Here is a 16,815-nt window from a genome sequence, read left to right on the forward strand (position 1 = left end):
AGACCAGATTTCTGATCATGCTGGGACAATTAAAAGGAAATGGAGAATTATAAAGTATCAAGTTATTAATAATTGGACCAGCGACTTTAAAATCTTTCCCCGCAAAAGTTTGTTTAAATGCTATTAAATAATGAAATCGCTCAGAAAAAGACCTTCGAGGTTTTGGGGTTTTTTTAACTGAAAGGGGGAAATATCCCTCACCCCACTAAATCAGTCCCGCTCCCGGAGAGAACAAATCCAAGTCCTTGCGCGGTAAGAAGCGTTTTTTAAGGAACGCCTGTCTGGGTGTGGCTGAGCACGTCTCTTATGCAGCCTTTCCACAAGCTCCCAACCACATAGCTTTGGAGCGTGGTGCAAGCTGGGGATGGGGAGAAACTTCTGCTTTTCCGGCCTCGCCTTCACCTCATATAAACCATCGAGCGCTAGGAGGTGGCGACCATTATCCGGGGAAGTGCCTCTCATTTTCTCTGCCATTGGGTTTCACTGGCTCGGGATTGTTCCGTTCTGTATTCATTGGGAGGGCGGATTTATACACAAACGGGGCAGTAAAATGGAGAAGCTGCTGCCTCCCTCAAACAGCCCAGGGGGGAGAGATCCCCACAAGCAGAGCTTTGCGGGCCGATCGGCACCGCGCTGGCTGCTCAACCTCTCCACAGGCTGACACATCCCGCGGGGGGATTTTAAGAGCAGAGCTTCACACGAGCAGTTAAGTTTGTTTTCCAATTCCCGCGCAGGCTGCTTCGTCGGGACACCGCTGGGAGGGGCGCTCCGGGAGTTGCGAAAACTTCCTGCCTCCCCGCGGTGCGTTTGGTGACTGGAGCTTTTAACCTGTCATTTGGTTTCCTTTCCGCGCTTTTCCCGGCTTTGCTTGATGCCAGCGCAGAGTTCTCGGGTCCGCTGCAGCAAACAAACTACCCGGGGAATCGTGGGGATGAGGTGCCAGGTGGCGGCTGTGCTGTAGCCACACCCCGCATAGCCAGAGGAGGGGAAGAGACTTTCCACCATCTCTTGGCAAAGGCGCCCCCGAAGCTAGGCAGGAGCGCTGCTGGGCAAGAGAGCCCCCCTGCCCTGCTGTGTGTGGACACGTGCGCTTGGCTCGCTTCCCGCGAGCTGAATTGTGACGCAAGCGTTCCAAGTTCTCTTCTCCGCCCTGCTCAAGGGGCGCTGCTCTGCTGCAGGAGCGCTGTAGCCCAGAGGAGATTCTGCGACAGCTGTGGCAATGGCGCTCGGAGGGGCTGCGGACCAGAACGGCTCTGTCGCCCGGAGCAATGATAAATGAATTGTTGGGGTGAGCCCAGAGCCGGTGGGGGCTCGCAGGAGACGGTGAAAGGAAGCGGGGTGGTTCTCGTGCAGTCGCCTGGAATAAGAACAAGACTGATTCAATTAGAAAGAGTTCCCGGGAGCCATGGCGATGGCAAAGATGGCGTTAAAATGGCATAACCACCTGTGCGAGAGGATGATACCCACCTGTGTGTACACAGGCACTCACAAGCTGCACAACACCCCACTGGCTCCTGCCAGACCTTTGGGTTGTCCTTGTTTTAGAAACTTTCCAGGGGCTTGCTGCAATTTACCTCACTCACCTTCTCAACTTGATGCCCCTCACTAGTCCCCTCAGCTGTTCTGAGCCCCACAAGCCCCTCCAAAGCCAGGGTGGTTGTCCAATGGATGAGATGGTGAATGCCAGTTGCCTTCCCCTTTCCCTTCCACCCCATGGTGTTTGGGAGGCCTACAACCAACCCTTCATGCCCCCATGCTCAGGGGTGTGAATAAATCATTCCTTCAATGACATAAATTACACTGACACAAGTGCTATTACACTGAATAGCGTTATGTCGGCAGGAGAGCACCTCCCCCTGACAATAATTCCATGGGTCACAGGGGCTGGAATAGATACGCTGAGAGCCCTTACATTAGAGAGCTTTCAACAGTGCAGCTGCATGCAACTGTGCTGTTGTAAACTCTCTAGTGTAGTAGTGCCATGAGTGAAAGTTGGTTGCCATACACCAAAAATCATAGATTCTGGTTGCTTCCAGTTCCACAAGACCAGTCATTTATCCCAGGTCAACTGGGATCTCAGATCTCACACCAAAAACAACATATGCAGCCAGTCCTGTAGTGAATTAATTTAGGATTTAACTAGGAAAAATAAACTAGTTATTTACTGGTTAAAGCAAGTAACACCTATACACAAATGTGTTGCAGTCTGTGGTTCCAAAAAGAGACACAGCTGTAGTATCCCATCAGCACTGAATGTCCTTAGGACTAACCTGGGTTTCCCAAGTGATCTCTGCTTTTATTTCCTAATCTGAAGTATTCTAAAATTCCTGTATTAGCTGTTTAAGAGCAATTAAAAATATAGGGAGATATGGCCTGTAGCCACATTTTCTTTTGAAGTTAGGGCTTTAAAAGTCTTCGCATTTTGCAACTGGTTGGGCTGCTACTTTTACAAGCAAAATTTCAAATAGCTCATGTTTCCCTTTCTGAAGTGAAATTCAAGCTGACCAGCATCCTGCTTGCCTGCAAGGAGCTGAGGAGCAGAGTGGCAGGGTTTCTGTAATGAAACCAAGGGTCATGATAAAAATAGGGAAGCCTATTATAGTAAGGAAGATGTCCATTTTACTGCTGAGCTCTGTTAATATTGTTAGCTGGCCTGGCATTTCCTATTCGACAACTACCACTGTCAGTGATTTGGGGCAGGAAATGCTTTCTTTGCTACTTGTCTGAAAGGTGCATAACACAGAGGGGCTTTGATCCTTGACTTCTATTTGTTGTAGCTATAATGTCAATACTAATACAGTAGAACCTCAGAATTACAAATACCTTGGAATAGAGGTGGATTATGATTCTGAAATGTTTGTAGCTCTGATCTAAACATTACCGTGCGTTCAAAAGTATACAACTCATCACTAACACAATACAGCTTTGGAACTGTATGTATGCAAAACAAAAGGCTGCTTTTAACCAATCTCATTTAAATGAAACAAGCACAGAAACAGTTTCCTTATTTTGTCATTTTTTAAAATTTTCCCTTTTTTATTAGTTTACATTCAACACAATACTGAACAGTATTTGTTTTTTAGTTTTTTATCTCTGTTGCTGCCTGATTGCATACTCCCAGTTCCAAATGAGGAGTGTGATTGACTGGTCGGTTTGTAACTTTGGTGCTCATAACTGTGGTTTTGACTATTTAAGAATATGTGTCTCTTGATAAAATAGTGGAAAGAGCATGAGGGGAGGGGTTTGAAGGGTTGTCAGTGTTTCACCAAAAGATATCACAAACGGAAGGACTAGTGTCATTAAAACAGCATGTTTTAAAGATCCATCCATGCTAAAGTCTTCAAAGGGATCAAGAAGGAAAAGGCCAATGAAGGCCTCTGTAATGTTCTTGAGTGCTTTGTCTAGCGTAAAATGTCTAATGAGGCAGTCCAACAGACCTCTGATATTTTTTCCCTCAGTTTCATCCTATTTTCCCTAGTGCCCAGATGGATCTGTATGTGGAGGAGTCCTCTGTACACGGATTACTCTTTTCTCTGTGAATGGGGAGCTCATCCTTTCTATAGCCTTGTTTTCCATCACCTCTCCCTGGACCCAGGAGACCTCTCCATGCTGGCCAATGGCTGTGGACAGAGTGGAGACGGGATGGACTGTGAGGTGTGGGAAGATCAGGGATGGAGCCAGAGAGAATGGACACCACTTTCATTGTAAAGAGAACCAGTATGTTACACAGCATAATATATTTGCAGCTACCAGTACTATTCCATGAGTCAATTCTGAGGGCTCATTCAGAACATACTCAGCTACTGTCTCTCTTATTGGATCAAATTATCTACTGTAGCTTATTAAAGTCTTGATCCTGTGAAGAATAACTTAGGTGTTTAACCATAGACACAGTCAGCAACTCCATTGACTTCAGGGGTATTGATTACTCACGTGAGTAAAGTTAAATACAAGTGTCAGTCTTGGCAAAATTGGATCCTAAGTGTAAAAGTCATGGTGGTGGAATAGCAAAGCAGAGAGGAATATAAAATCACTTTGCTGTTTCCAGCTTGGGAATAGATTAGCTCTTCATTCCCTCAGACAAGCAATTAAATCAATTTCCCCAAGTAGTTCCCACCCAGTCAAGAGTCCCAAAATATTAAAATTCTTTCCTCTCATATTATTTTCCAGATGTTCATTCTGTGCTTGCCTTTATTAAGGCTTCTCTTACCAGGGTGACTAATTTAATAATTAGCTCAGGTACAGGGTATAGCATCTGTTACACATTTTACCTGTGCCTCTAAGGCAAAGCTTCTTACCTTAATTTTTTTATCCAGCTCTCTTTTCCCTTAAAGGATTTAAAGGTCTTTAAATTAATGGAAAACCCTGATTCCTCAACCAAGTCAACATATGGCTCATTTGGACCTGCCTTCAGTTCTGGAGTTGGAATGTATTAAGAGAGAGATGAGCCAAATCCAGTTGTTACTTCCCTGAGTCTCACTGAAGATCTAACAGGAAAGATACGTTCATCTTTTCCTTTAAAAATATTTTCAAGATCTTCCCCTAAGCGTCACATTAGATGAGATGTATGACCCCTTGTATGCAAATCTCAGATCCAGACTTTGAGTTCTAACAATGCAGGCATTTTGGTAACACCCAGACATTGGCTTTAATATTGCCAGGTCATTTGCCATTATTTGTTGTGTTCTTCAAATCTGGAGCTCTCTTCTTTTTCTTAATCTTTAAAAAGGGACATATACTGTTCAGATTACAACTATACTGAGAAATCATATCATCTAGTGGATGGGGCATTGGGCCAGGACTCAGAAGTATACTGAATACCAAACTCCACCACAGACCTGCAATGTGACCTTAGGCAAATAACTTTTTCTCTCTGGGCCTCTGTTTCCACTCCCACCTTTGTCTTGGCTGTTTAGATCAAGTCCTTCAAAGCAGGGACTCTCTTACATATCTTTGTACAGCACCTAACACAACGGGACTATCTCTCTTTGGGGCCTCCAGGAGTTATTGGCATACAAACGATAATAACAATAAACCCAAATTAAACATATTAAGTCCAACTTTTGCCTTCAGTTACACCCATGCAGCCATGTTGGCTTCCATGTTTACTTCTAGTCTTTGATTACTGGGACAAATCTTGAAGTCCTAAATCTTTTTTCAGCCCAAACTCATTGAAGTCACTGTGCGAAAACCTCTTTTTTGGATGCTGAAATCAGCCTTAGTCCCACGTTTTCTGTACCTGATGTGCTTTAGAATTTTGTATTGACAACTCACAGATGTATTGTAGAAGTTATCAGGGAAGAAGCTGAAGGTTTTGACAGCAGAATAGGGAACACTGGGATTTTTGGGACTTGGGCTGGCATCAGAAGCTGTTTGGGATAGGGTAAATACAATAGCTGAGCATTTTATTAAAGTGAGCAGAGATGAAATAGTTAATGTTAATACTTAAACAATTAGCTGTAGGATTCAGAGTAAACAACCTATTGAAGTGAGAAGCAAAGATCACGCTTCTCCAGAACTATAGTTTCAGGCTATCTGCAGCCTCTTAAGGATAGCACTGTGTTAGTTACACACAGCTGACACTATAAAGCTGTTATTCCCAGCCATAAAGGCTAGAAAGATTTGGGTTTTGTTTGTTTAATGGATATTTGGCTTCTGGAATAAAATTCCGAAGAAAAGTGGATTCAGTTGCAAATTCTACAGCCAATTTCCCTGACTATTCCGCAGGGGAATTGTAATAAAGTGAACACTGGTCACTTAGGCTATGTCTAGACTACAAGTTTCTTTTGGAAGAAGCTTTTCTGGAAGAGATCTTCCCAAAAAACTGTTTTCAAAAGAGTGTCTACACAGCAAAAGTGCAACGAAAAAGCAATCTGCTTTTTCGGAAGATAGTGTCCACATTGATTGGATGCTATCTTGCATATAAGGCAACCTGGAACCAGTTCAGGCAGGTCATTAGGTCAGCAGTTGCTTCCTGATGCTGTTGCCTAAGGCTAGCTGAAATGCATGCTTAAAGGGACCCCCCCCCCGGATGGCCATTTCTCTACTTCTGCTGCTTGCTTGCTTGCCTCTCTGAGGGACAACAAAGCATTTGCAGTGCATGCTTTGGTTGCCCAGCTTTTGGACACCACAGCATACTCCTTGCCATGGAGCTGGAGCTGTCTCTGGGCATGCAATGGCCCCACACAGCCATGCTGCAGTTTCTGCAGGCTGCCTTCATGGCCCTGCATGAGCTGGACACTGGGCTCATCATTGAGACCCTCTCCCTGTGTGCGGGAGCAAGACCCTTGCACCTGTACCCCACAGTGGAGAGATGATTTTGGAGGCTGGACACCAGTTCTGACTGCTAGGACCAGCTGGTCATGGAGCGGTGGGACGACCAACAGTGGCTCAAAAGCTTCCCTGCAGACGGCCACCTTTATGGAGCTGTGAGCCTTGCTCGCCCCTGCCCTCCGGCAACGGGACACCCACATGCGGCCCACAATCCCCCTGAAGAAGCTGGTCGCTATCCTGTTTAGAAGCTTGCCACCCCAGTTACCGATTGGTGGGCAATCAGTTCAGCATGGGAAAGTCCACCGTTGGGGCCCTCCTCATGGAAGTAGGGCACTCTGGGGCTGCAGTCCCTACGGGGGGAGGGGAAGGGTAGTCCTGGAAAGGGGGACCATAGGGAAAGGGGGTTAGAGGGGTGCAGGGGTGGACTGGAGATGGGTGGGGAGTCCTGTCCCTGGGGGATTGTGCTGTTCCTTACAGCCCTTACAGAGCCCTGCTGCTGGGCAGGTGGCCTCATAGGAGGTGGCTCCTGGGGTGTTTGAGAGGGGAGCAGGCACCTCTCCAGGCTCAGGCTCTCCCTCTCATTCTCTGTTTTGTGTGTTTGTCTCCTTCTGCAAGTTGTGAGGGACATCAACTCCATCCTGCTGCACAGGGTCATCCGCTTGGGAGACCTGCACCCAGTCATTGCAGGATTTGCTGCCCTGGGGTTCCCCGACTGCACAAGCTAGTCCTACATGTGGCTCTGCCACTTAGCGTCCTCCTGGACCTTCTGGGCCAGGGTTTGTGGCATGTCGCGCAGGATGCCCACATGCTGCCTCAGAAGGTCCTCATGGACCCTCATGTGCTTGTGGCTCCCTCAGGGTTGGGTCACCCCTCACCGATGGCTGGTCTGGCTGTGGAGAATAAAGAGGGTGAGGTGGTCAGTCATGCATGCACACACTGTCCCTCAGGCCATGCCCTCCTCTGTGAGCAGCGACCAACCGTTCTTGGGCCATAGGATGGGGATGTCCCGGGAGCAAGGCCATGTGTGGACTGAACAGCAGGCCTCGAGGTGCACCAGGGGACTATGCTTCCTGCTCCTCCCACCTCCGGCCCATGAACAAGAAGGCAAGGGAAGTGTCCGGCCACAGTGGGATCCCATGGGTGGGAGAGGGGCCTGGAGCAGCCTGGCCTTCCATGGTGCACGCACACACACCTGCGCCTGGCAGCGCTGTCGCGGGAGTGGGTGGTGCCTCGCACTTACAGGCATGCCCGTGTGCTGTGTGCGGCACTCCTGAGTCTGTGTGGGGTTGTGCGTGCACTCTTGTGTCCAGCCTGCTTGCAGCTAATGGTGGGAGGGCATCCCCCCCAGGGGTGAGGCTTCCCTTGAGCCTGTGAGCAGTATCCCGGGGCTGCTTCAGGAATGCCTCCTGAGGCGGCATGATGCAATGCACTGACTGCAGCATGATGTCCAGGCTGAGAAAGCCGAGCAATGATTGCACCGCAGCCCCTCAGTGGTCACCTCCCCTGCCTGTGTGTGTGGAAAACTGCGAGCACTCCCCTGATGATCCCGCCCCGTCGTCAGAGGATGTCTGTGATGATCCCGCCCCTGGGGTACTGGCTCGAGGGTGAAGGTGACCGTACTGGCCGTATCCTCCTCCTCCTGCACCTGATGTTTCTCCGCCTCCTTCTCCTCAGCAGGGAGCTCCAGACAGGTGACAATGGGTATCTCAAGTGCCAAGTACACCACCATGGGTGGGAAAAGGGCTTCCCCCCCCCCAGGCTCTGGTGGAGCTCCTAGAAACAGGGGCAGGAGTGGGGTTCAACCCTGGAGTGAGAGCTGCACTCCCTGACCGTGGCATAGCTCCTTCACCTTACTCTGGACCTGTTCTAAGGTCTGGGGGTGGTGGTGATGGGTGGTGGTGTCCCCTCTCCACCAGGGCCTCAGCCACCTGGACATCCTACTGGGTCTTCTCCTCCCCCCAAAGCTCCAGGAGGGACAGGATCTCTGCTCCAGACCAGGATGGGTCCTGGAAGCCCTAGTGGAACTCCCTGTGAGGGCCATGAGGGTCTTGGGGGACTTGTGGCTGGGCCACAGCTCACAATGTGGGTGGCAGTCAGAGCTGCGCAGTGAGGTGCAGCTCCCAGGACTGGCTTCCTGCCACAACGCTTGTCCTGGGTGCTTGCAGCTTTAAGAGCTGGCAGGAGACAGGAACTATAGAGTTCTGATTATTTTGGGCACCTGTGTTATTTTTCAGAAAAAAGGCTTCTTCCTCATAGAAAGAGGTTTACCGCTGTAGGAAAACCCCCTCCATTCTTTTGACTTTCTGTCGAAAGAACGCAATAGCAGAGTGAACATAAGTATTGTTTTACTGGAAAAATGGCCGTTTTTTCTGGAAAAATGCTGCAGTATAGACATGCCCTTACAGGAGCTGCAACAGGGTTTATACCTTACACAGGTAATGAAAGAATTAACTGGACACAAGGCTATCAATGCACTTGATCACACCTGGAAGGTGGGCCAGGATCAGCTGGAGTTGTAGCATAATTTGGGGGTGAGCATAAAGCGAGGAAGCTCAGATGACAGGGAGTGAAGGAAAGTATTCTGTGTGATGGGACCCTCCCCCTGAGGAGCATCTGATGTGCTGAGACATCACTGAGCCTGCATATATGTGTGATAGCTTGAACACCTCACAATCCTATCTTGCAGAGCATGGCACTCCATCCAGCCCCAGCTCAGACAAAGGGAAGGGCCTCACCACCCAGCTTGTAATACCCATCGCAGGCAATACAGTGAAAGACAAATCCTCAGCAGACAAATACAGTCCTTTTGGGAGCCAAACCCTAGATAGATCCATTTTATGCTGTATAGAGATCCCTACTGTATAAGATCATGAAATCTATCCATTTTCTCAGTTTAAAGAGAGATACACACAGACTCTTTGCCCCCCCTCCCAGGTAATTTATATTGGGTTTATTAATAAACAAAAGTGATTGTATTAAGTATAAAAAGGTAAGATTTAAGTGGTCATAAGGGATTGCACACAGAACAAAAGTAGATTACTAAGCAAAATAAAACAGAATATGCAAGCTAAGCTCAATACACTAAACTAGTTACATATAATATCTCATCCTAAAAGTTATTCTAATAATCTTCTGACAGACCAGGCATCCTTCCAGTCTGGACCCAATTCCTTCCCCCAGTTCAGTCTGGTCAGGTCTACACTAGACATGAAAGGTCAGCTTAAAGTACGCAATTCCAGGTATATAGAATACGTAGCTTACCTTAAGACAAGCTTGGCATTGTCCTCGGTGAAGGAGGCCAATGGGATCAAATGCTCCGGTTGGCTTCCCTTACTCCTTGCGACTGTGAGTACAGACGCCAACTGGAGCTGTCCTCTGTGTTCAATTTACTAGTCTACACTAGACCCATTAAATTGAACACCATAAAGTGGATCTCCAGTGCGTCGAGTGAAGACGTGCCCTTAGTTGTTTCCAGTAGTCATTTTGGATGGGATCCTATGGGAGAACCGATGACCAGGATTACCTCACTCCCCACCCTTAAATAGGCAGAACTGCATAAACCCGGATCATCACAAACAGGTGTTTGTCTATCCTGCTCTTAAAAACCTCCAGTGACAGGAACTCCACAATCATTGTAGGTAACTTGTTTCTGTCTTAGAGTTGGAAATTTTTTCCTAAAATCTAATTTTCCTAATAACTTCCTCATTTCTTCTTGGCTTAATTTGGGAGAAATTAGGGACACAGGCAGGTTTAGTATGTAGTATTTTCTCAAGGTTACTGGGACAAGATGCCAGGAGAGGCTGTGTGAGGCTATGTCTAGACTACAAAGATAAATAGGAAAAAGAAATGCAATTTGTGTATTTTTTTCCGATTTACTTCCGAAAGAGGCTTTTCTGAAATTTTGCCCATCTACACAGGGCCAAATTTTGGAAAAAAAAATCCTCTTTCAGAACATCCCTTCTTCCTCAAAAAATGAGGTTTACAGGAGTGCCGACAAAATGCGTCTGCTTTTCCAACATTTTTTTTGGAAAAGTGGACGCATTCCTTGGACATGACCGAGCTTTTCGGTATCCCAGAAAAGCTCTGCAGTCTAGATGTACCCAAACAGAGGTAGGGAGAAGGCCTAGTGACAGACTGGAAAAGAGCAAGGAATTCCAAGGAGGGATAAGGCACGATAGAAAAGGCAACACAGCGATGGTGTGTGCTTGAATCCTGGTGTACACAGCTGTGCTTTCCTGACTCAGAATTCCAATGCGGATTGGAGGAACTCCCCCTGCACTCACCTGCATCAATGGAGTCTTGAAGCTGTGGCCTGGGGAGAGCCAGGGAAGGAACAGTGAAGCCTTGGGAAGATGAAGTGATTGTTTAACCCAGGAAGGGCAGTGAGACACAACTGCTGCACTCGTTAAGAGATTATTTAAAGATGCCAGAAGGAGAGTTTTAATAGCCCCGTGGTTAGAGCATTTTCATGGGGTGTGGGAAACCATGGTTCCAGTCCCTTCTGTTTACAAAAAACAGAATATCTTCAACAGAAGAAATTGAGAGGACTTCCCTACCATTTCCACCACCGAGTAGCTGGAGCATTCAGCTGGGAGGAGAGAGCCCTGCTTTCAAGTCCCTGCTGCTCATCAGGTATAATGGAGAGTAGAACCTGGGTGTCTTATGGTCCATCTTAGTGCTGTGACTATTGGAGTAAGGGAGCAGTAACACTTCCCCTTCATTTTTTTGTGAGAAAGGGCTGATCTGGCTTTGGTGCCTTCCTCCAGGAGAGGGTGCAGAGCTGTGAACCTCAAGTGGAGACCTAACCTCTTTTGAGGGGTGGGCTTAGGCTCCCTCATCGCCTGGGCAGTTCCTATTAGTTAGTTTAGGCAGCTCCTTGACAGCTGGCTTTGAGAAGTCCTTTTAGCTGCCCAGTTCTCCCCAGCCTGGGGAGACACAGGGAGCCGGGGTGCCTATTTCAGAGCTTTCCATTTGGCCTCAAAGCATCTAAATGCTAAGCATGGCAAAGCTGAGCCTAAGTCCCCTTTGTGGATGTAGCCTACATTTTCCAATGTTTCCTTCAGTGCCTAACCTAGGATGCCTTTTAAGCAGCCCAAATTTTTAAAGGGTGTGTACTTGGTGTGTACATGTAGGCTACGTCTACACTGGCATCCTTTTCCAGAAATGCTTAAAACCGAACAGTTTTCCGTTATAAGTATTTCCGGAAAAAGCACGTCTACATTGGCAGGATGCTTTTCCGGAAAAGCACTTTTTCCGGAAAAGTGTCCGTGGCCAATCTAGACGCGCTTTTCCACAAAAAAGCCCCGATCGTCATTTTCACGATCGGGGCTTTTTTGCAGAAAACACTACTGTGCTGTCTACACTGGCCCTTTTCCGGAGCAGTTTTCCGGAAAAGGAGTTTTGCCCGAAGAGGAGCAGCATAGTTTTTCTGGAAAAGCACTGATTTTACAGTAGATCGTCAGTGCTTTTCCGGAAATTCAAGGGGCCAGTGTAGGCAGCTGGCAAGTTATTCCGGAAAAGCGGCTGATTTTCCGGAATAAGTGGCCAGTGTAGACACAGCTGTAATGTATAATAATCATGTACACATGCCAGTGAGAAAGAGTTAATCTTAAAAAAATAACTTGCCTCAGTTCAGCAAGATACCCTTGAGGCTAATATGTCCTCCAGTATTCCTAGCAGAACACTGTGAACAAGCAAGTTAGTCCCTCACTATCACCCCTAACTTAACTATAGCATAGGGCTAGCTCGCTATCATGTTATTATAAAAGTTCCCTTTATTTCTGGCTCTTCTCTTCTGTGGTACATTTGCACCTGTTTGGTTAGATAGAAAATAGAGTGTTTTCTCCTATTCAACTTCATTTTTATGCAAACACAAAGCACAGCAAGATCTGAACTTTCTGGGGCTGAATCCCCACTATTGCATCTGCATGAGACTAGTATCACTACACTGACACCAGAATAAAACTGGGGCCACCAAATGGAGAATTATCACCAAATTTCCGAGCACAAAACTTGCCCACTTGCTGTCCATTATCTTTAGATTTGCTTCTCCTATATTAGCCAGCAGAGGGAGCTCATACTGTCTCACGAAGACTTATAAAACAAAGAAATGACCTAATCTCTAGGTCTGCAGAGTTCAAAGTGCTTTCTTGGGGTCATATTGAGCTCTGTGTGTGGTGGGGCATGCAGGAAATAATTGTAAATTTCCAAACGTTAGCTTCTTGATCTTTTGTTGCTTAAGCAGAGCTAGAGAACCACTATTTTGCCAGGCCTGTTTCTAGATGAGAGAACAGCAAGCTTTGCTGGCCATAGGGAAATATGGAATTGCGGCCACTGATTTCTTGGTTGTTTTTTTTTAAGAGCAAGATATAACTCTTCACTGTTGTTAATAGACTCTCTTTCATGGATGCCAGAGTAAAGAGAGTGAATAGTACTTATTACCCAAATTGGGTAGGGGTTGTGTCCCTAGCCTCTGTCTGTCAGGAGCTGGAAATGGATGACAGGAGAGGGATCACTTGATGATTACCTGTTCTGTTCTCTCCCTCTGGGGCATCTGGCATTGGCCACTGTCAGAAGACAGGATACTGGGCTAAATGGACCTTTGGTCTGACCCAGTATGGCCATTCTTATCTTATGTTCTTATGTTCAAAAGAAAAATACTCAATTTAGCTAGTGTGTAAAATATACATGCCAAATAGTGGTTTTGCTAGATGTCGAGGCTTGACTCCCGCATTGTATTGCCACCCCCATGTAGCCGTAGATAGGAGATGTCTATCTTCTCTCCCTCCTCCCACCATAGTTAAAAAAGGAGCTGGAACCAAATAAACTGAGAAGGCTAGAAAAGCAAGATTGGCTCTTTCCCCACCAACAGGGAGCTCTGGAAATAGATCTTCTAGTTACCTTCCCTGCTGCAGTGGGAGGAGTGTCTGGAGCCACATGTATTGAAATGGCAGCTTTGTAGATATAGTCAGCTACATCCGCACCATCTGATGATTCAGTCTGTTGCTTAGCTATGTCTGTGGGGCACGCAATGTGGCAGGAGGGAAGACTGAGTTAGCAATAACTAGCTGGGTAACCTTGACAGTGGTTAGAAGGATGGGAGGATGGTTAGTTGGAGATAAGTTAATGGTCAGACAGGGTATGTCTACACTACAGCATTAATTCGAACTAACTTAATTCGAATTAGTTAATTCGAACTAAGCTAATTCGAACTAGTGCATCTAGACCTAAAAACTAGTTCGAATTAGCATTTTGCTAATTCGAACTAGCATGTCCACATTGAGTGGACCCTGAACGGAGGTTAAGGCTGGCCGGAAGCAGTGCTGGCAGGGCATCAGATTAGGACTTAGAGCGTGGAGCTGCTGTCTCAGGCTAGCCGAGAGCTGTGCTTAAAGGGACCCGACCCCCACCCTGGACAGACAGTTCTCAGGGGTGCCCCGCTTGCAAAGCAGTCCTGGCTTGGAGTGCCCTGAGTGCCCACACTCGGCACATCACAGCACTCAGCCATCAGCCCGGCTGCACTTGCCGCAGGCTGCCATCCAGGGGGTTCAATCAGGGGCTGCAGGAGAGTTTCCACCCCGAGGAGCCCGCAGAGCCACCCCAGTCCTCCTCATCGGGGGCTTGTACCCCATTCCTCCCTCACATCCTTCCACTTACCTGTCCTTAGCCCCCCTTCCTGATGTACAAAATAAAGGACACGTGTGGTCAAAAATAGAAACTCTCTTTATTGAACAAAACTCGGGGAGACTGGGAAAAGGAGATGGGAGAGGGGAAGACAGAGGGTGAGAGAGGGGAGGGCAACTAAAATGATAAGGGGTTTGGAACAGGTCCCATATGAAGAGAGGCTAAAGAGACTGGGAGTTTTCAGCTTAGAAAAGGGGGGATATGATAGAGGTCTATAAAAGCATGAGTGGTGTGGAGAGGGTGCATAAGGAAAATTTCTTCATTAGTTCCCATAATAGAAGGACTAGAGGACACCAAATGAAAGGAATGGGTAGCAGGCTTCAAACTAATAACAGAAAGTTCTTCTTCACAAAGCAAATAGTCAACCTGTGGAACTCCTTGCTGCAGGAGGCTGTGAAGGCTAGAACTAGAACAGAGTTTAAAGAGAAGTTAGATACATTCATGGAGGTTGGGTCCATGGAGTGGTATTAGCCAGGGGGTAGAAATGGTGTCCCTGGCCTCTGTTTGTGGAAGGCTGGAGATGGATGGCAGAAGACAAATGGCTTGGTCATTGTCTTTGGTCCATCCCCTCCAGGGTACCTAGTGTTGGCCGCTGTCGGCAGACAGGCTACTGGGCTAGATGTACCTTTGGTCTGACCCAGTACGGCCATTCTTATGTTCTTATGTTCTAAGCTCAGGGCTCAGGGTTGGGGGTCTCACTGGACCACCTTGATTTTCATGCAAACCTGCTCCTGGGTGGCCAGGCTGGCAGCTATCCTGCCCTAGACGGTCACTTTCCTGTGCCTAGTGCGGAGGTCATGGATGTTGGAGGCTTCCCCCCAAACCTCGATGAGGTCCACGATCTCCGCACTAGACCAGGTGGGCACCCGCCTCTTGCGGCTTCGGGCAGGCTCCTGGGAGCCGCCAGCCTGGTCCCAGGAAGAGGCGGAGGGCTGGGTGGCAGCGGGTGGCTGGTTCGTGCCGTGCCAGGTGCAGGGTCTGCTGGCTGGGTGCTGGCAGGCTTGCACCTGGCACGGGCACCGTAGCCAGACCGTGACCCTTTAAGGGCTCTGGGGCCGGGAGGGGGGCAGACAAGTTTCCCTGTTTGTGCCCAGAGTGGCCACCAGGGCAAGCTGGGGAGGGCTAGCCTCCCACTAGTTCGAATTAAGTGGCTACACAGCCCTTAATTCAAACTACTTAATTCGAACTAGGCGTTAGTCCTCGTAGAATGAGGTTTACCTAGTTCGAATTAAGTGCTCCACTAGTTCGAATTAAGTTCGAACTAGTGGTTTGTATGTGTAGCACCTATTAAAGTTAATTCGAACTAACAGACGTTAGTTCGAATTAACTTTGTAGTGTAGACATACCCCCAAAGACTAAATGCAAGGAAAAGAGTGATATGAACTTCAACCTACATGACATTTTAGATACTGTTGTTTAGGGTGGTGGAATAATATTTCAGATTGTCTTTAGGAACTTTAGTCTTTCAGAGGTAACGCATGCTTTAGATTGTATCTCTAGAAGTTAAAAAGTTTATTAAGATCTGCAAGCCTTTACTCAGCTCCCTAGTCCCATTAAACCAGAGGGATTCTGGAGATGAGTACAGATTTGCTGACAAGGCCCTGTAACTTGAAGCAATGAAATGACTAGGGTGTCCATTGTGTTGCTGGAAGCTGGTTTGAGACATCTTGGTTAAATATGACCCACATCCCCAAAGGTATTTAAGTGCCTAACTCCCATTTATATAAAAGGGAACTAGGTTCCTGAATACCTTTGGGTATCTGGGTCTATGTTTCTCAGTTCTGCGTATCTATAAAGAACTCCTACAATGGCAATCAACAAGCTATATGTGACGTAGTGTGGGTACCTTGCTGGTTGCTAGGCTTGGGTTGTGAGTGACCTCCACTGGCTGCTGGCTGCAGCACGGCCCAGCAGGGCAGGGGATGAGTCATTATGCAAGGGGGCTAAGAACCTGTCTGACCAGTTATCTCCCAGGGAACAGAACAATGGGAAGAAGGGGAGTGGAGCCCTGGCTGGGGTCAGGGCTGGAAGTGAGTTATTTAGGTTTCTGGCTGGTTTCATGGAGGAAGCAGCCTAGGCAACGGGCTGGGATTTAGAGGCCCAGGCTCCCCCATCTCAAGGGGGGCTGAGGCATCCTAGGCCTGCCCTGTAACCAGATTACATCTGTGCTGTGCTGTATACTGGAGAAGCAATAAACTCCCTCTGTTCTACTGGCTGGTGGAGTCTGTCCATGCCATTACAGGGGTGCAGGAGATGGGAAAACCCCAACGTGCTGTCACACTATACCTACAGTGACTAAATAAATTCCCTTATTTATTCTTGGATCTGGACTTCTAACACTCCTGTCATCTGAAGAAGTGAGCTGTGCCCATGAAAGCTCATGATACCATCTACATGTTTAGTTAGTTTTTAAGTTTATTTGTTGTTTTTTAAGCTTTTCCTGTTACAGACTAACTCGGCTACCCCTCTGAATACAGTGACTCTGTTAGCATAGATGAGGTAGGAAGTAACTAATTTGCAAAGTGTTATTCTTCTTGCATACAGAATCCCATTTGTATCTTTTGGATCCCAATATAAATCTAGGGTAGCTTTATGTTTCAAGGTACAAAATTACCATGTATTAGGGATAAGTGAACACTGTGATCAAATCCAGGTGATATTTGAATGGTTCAAACCACATAGTACATGTTGATGCAGAAGGCAATCCACTGAAGGATGGTCAGGTTGGGAAGGGGGGGGGAGGTCATAAATATGCGAGGGAGAGCAGCAGGGGAGAAAGAGTAGTCCAATGTCTGTAACCCCTTCCCAACTCACCTGCAATACAAACACAGCTGTCAAAGACAAGGTAGGAGAATAATT

General features: G+C 47.3%; 1 long non-coding RNA gene across 1 annotated transcript in view; it reads left to right on the forward strand.

Annotated features, from left to right (window-relative positions):
• The window catches only part of LOC112546860 (uncharacterized), a 25,728-nt gene continuing 8,913 nt past the window's right edge, over nt 1-16,815 (forward strand). Inside the window, exon 1 of the long non-coding RNA XR_012902117.2 lies at nt 1-1,288. This is a non-coding gene — a long non-coding RNA (uncharacterized LOC112546860). The remainder of the gene's footprint in view (nt 1,289-16,815) is intronic.

The sequence above is a fragment of the Pelodiscus sinensis genome, chromosome 2 (assembly GCF_052426305.1).
Source record: "Pelodiscus sinensis isolate ZL-2025 chromosome 2, ASM5242630v1, whole genome shotgun sequence".
NCBI classification, from domain to species: domain Eukaryota; kingdom Metazoa; phylum Chordata; order Testudines; family Trionychidae; genus Pelodiscus; species Pelodiscus sinensis.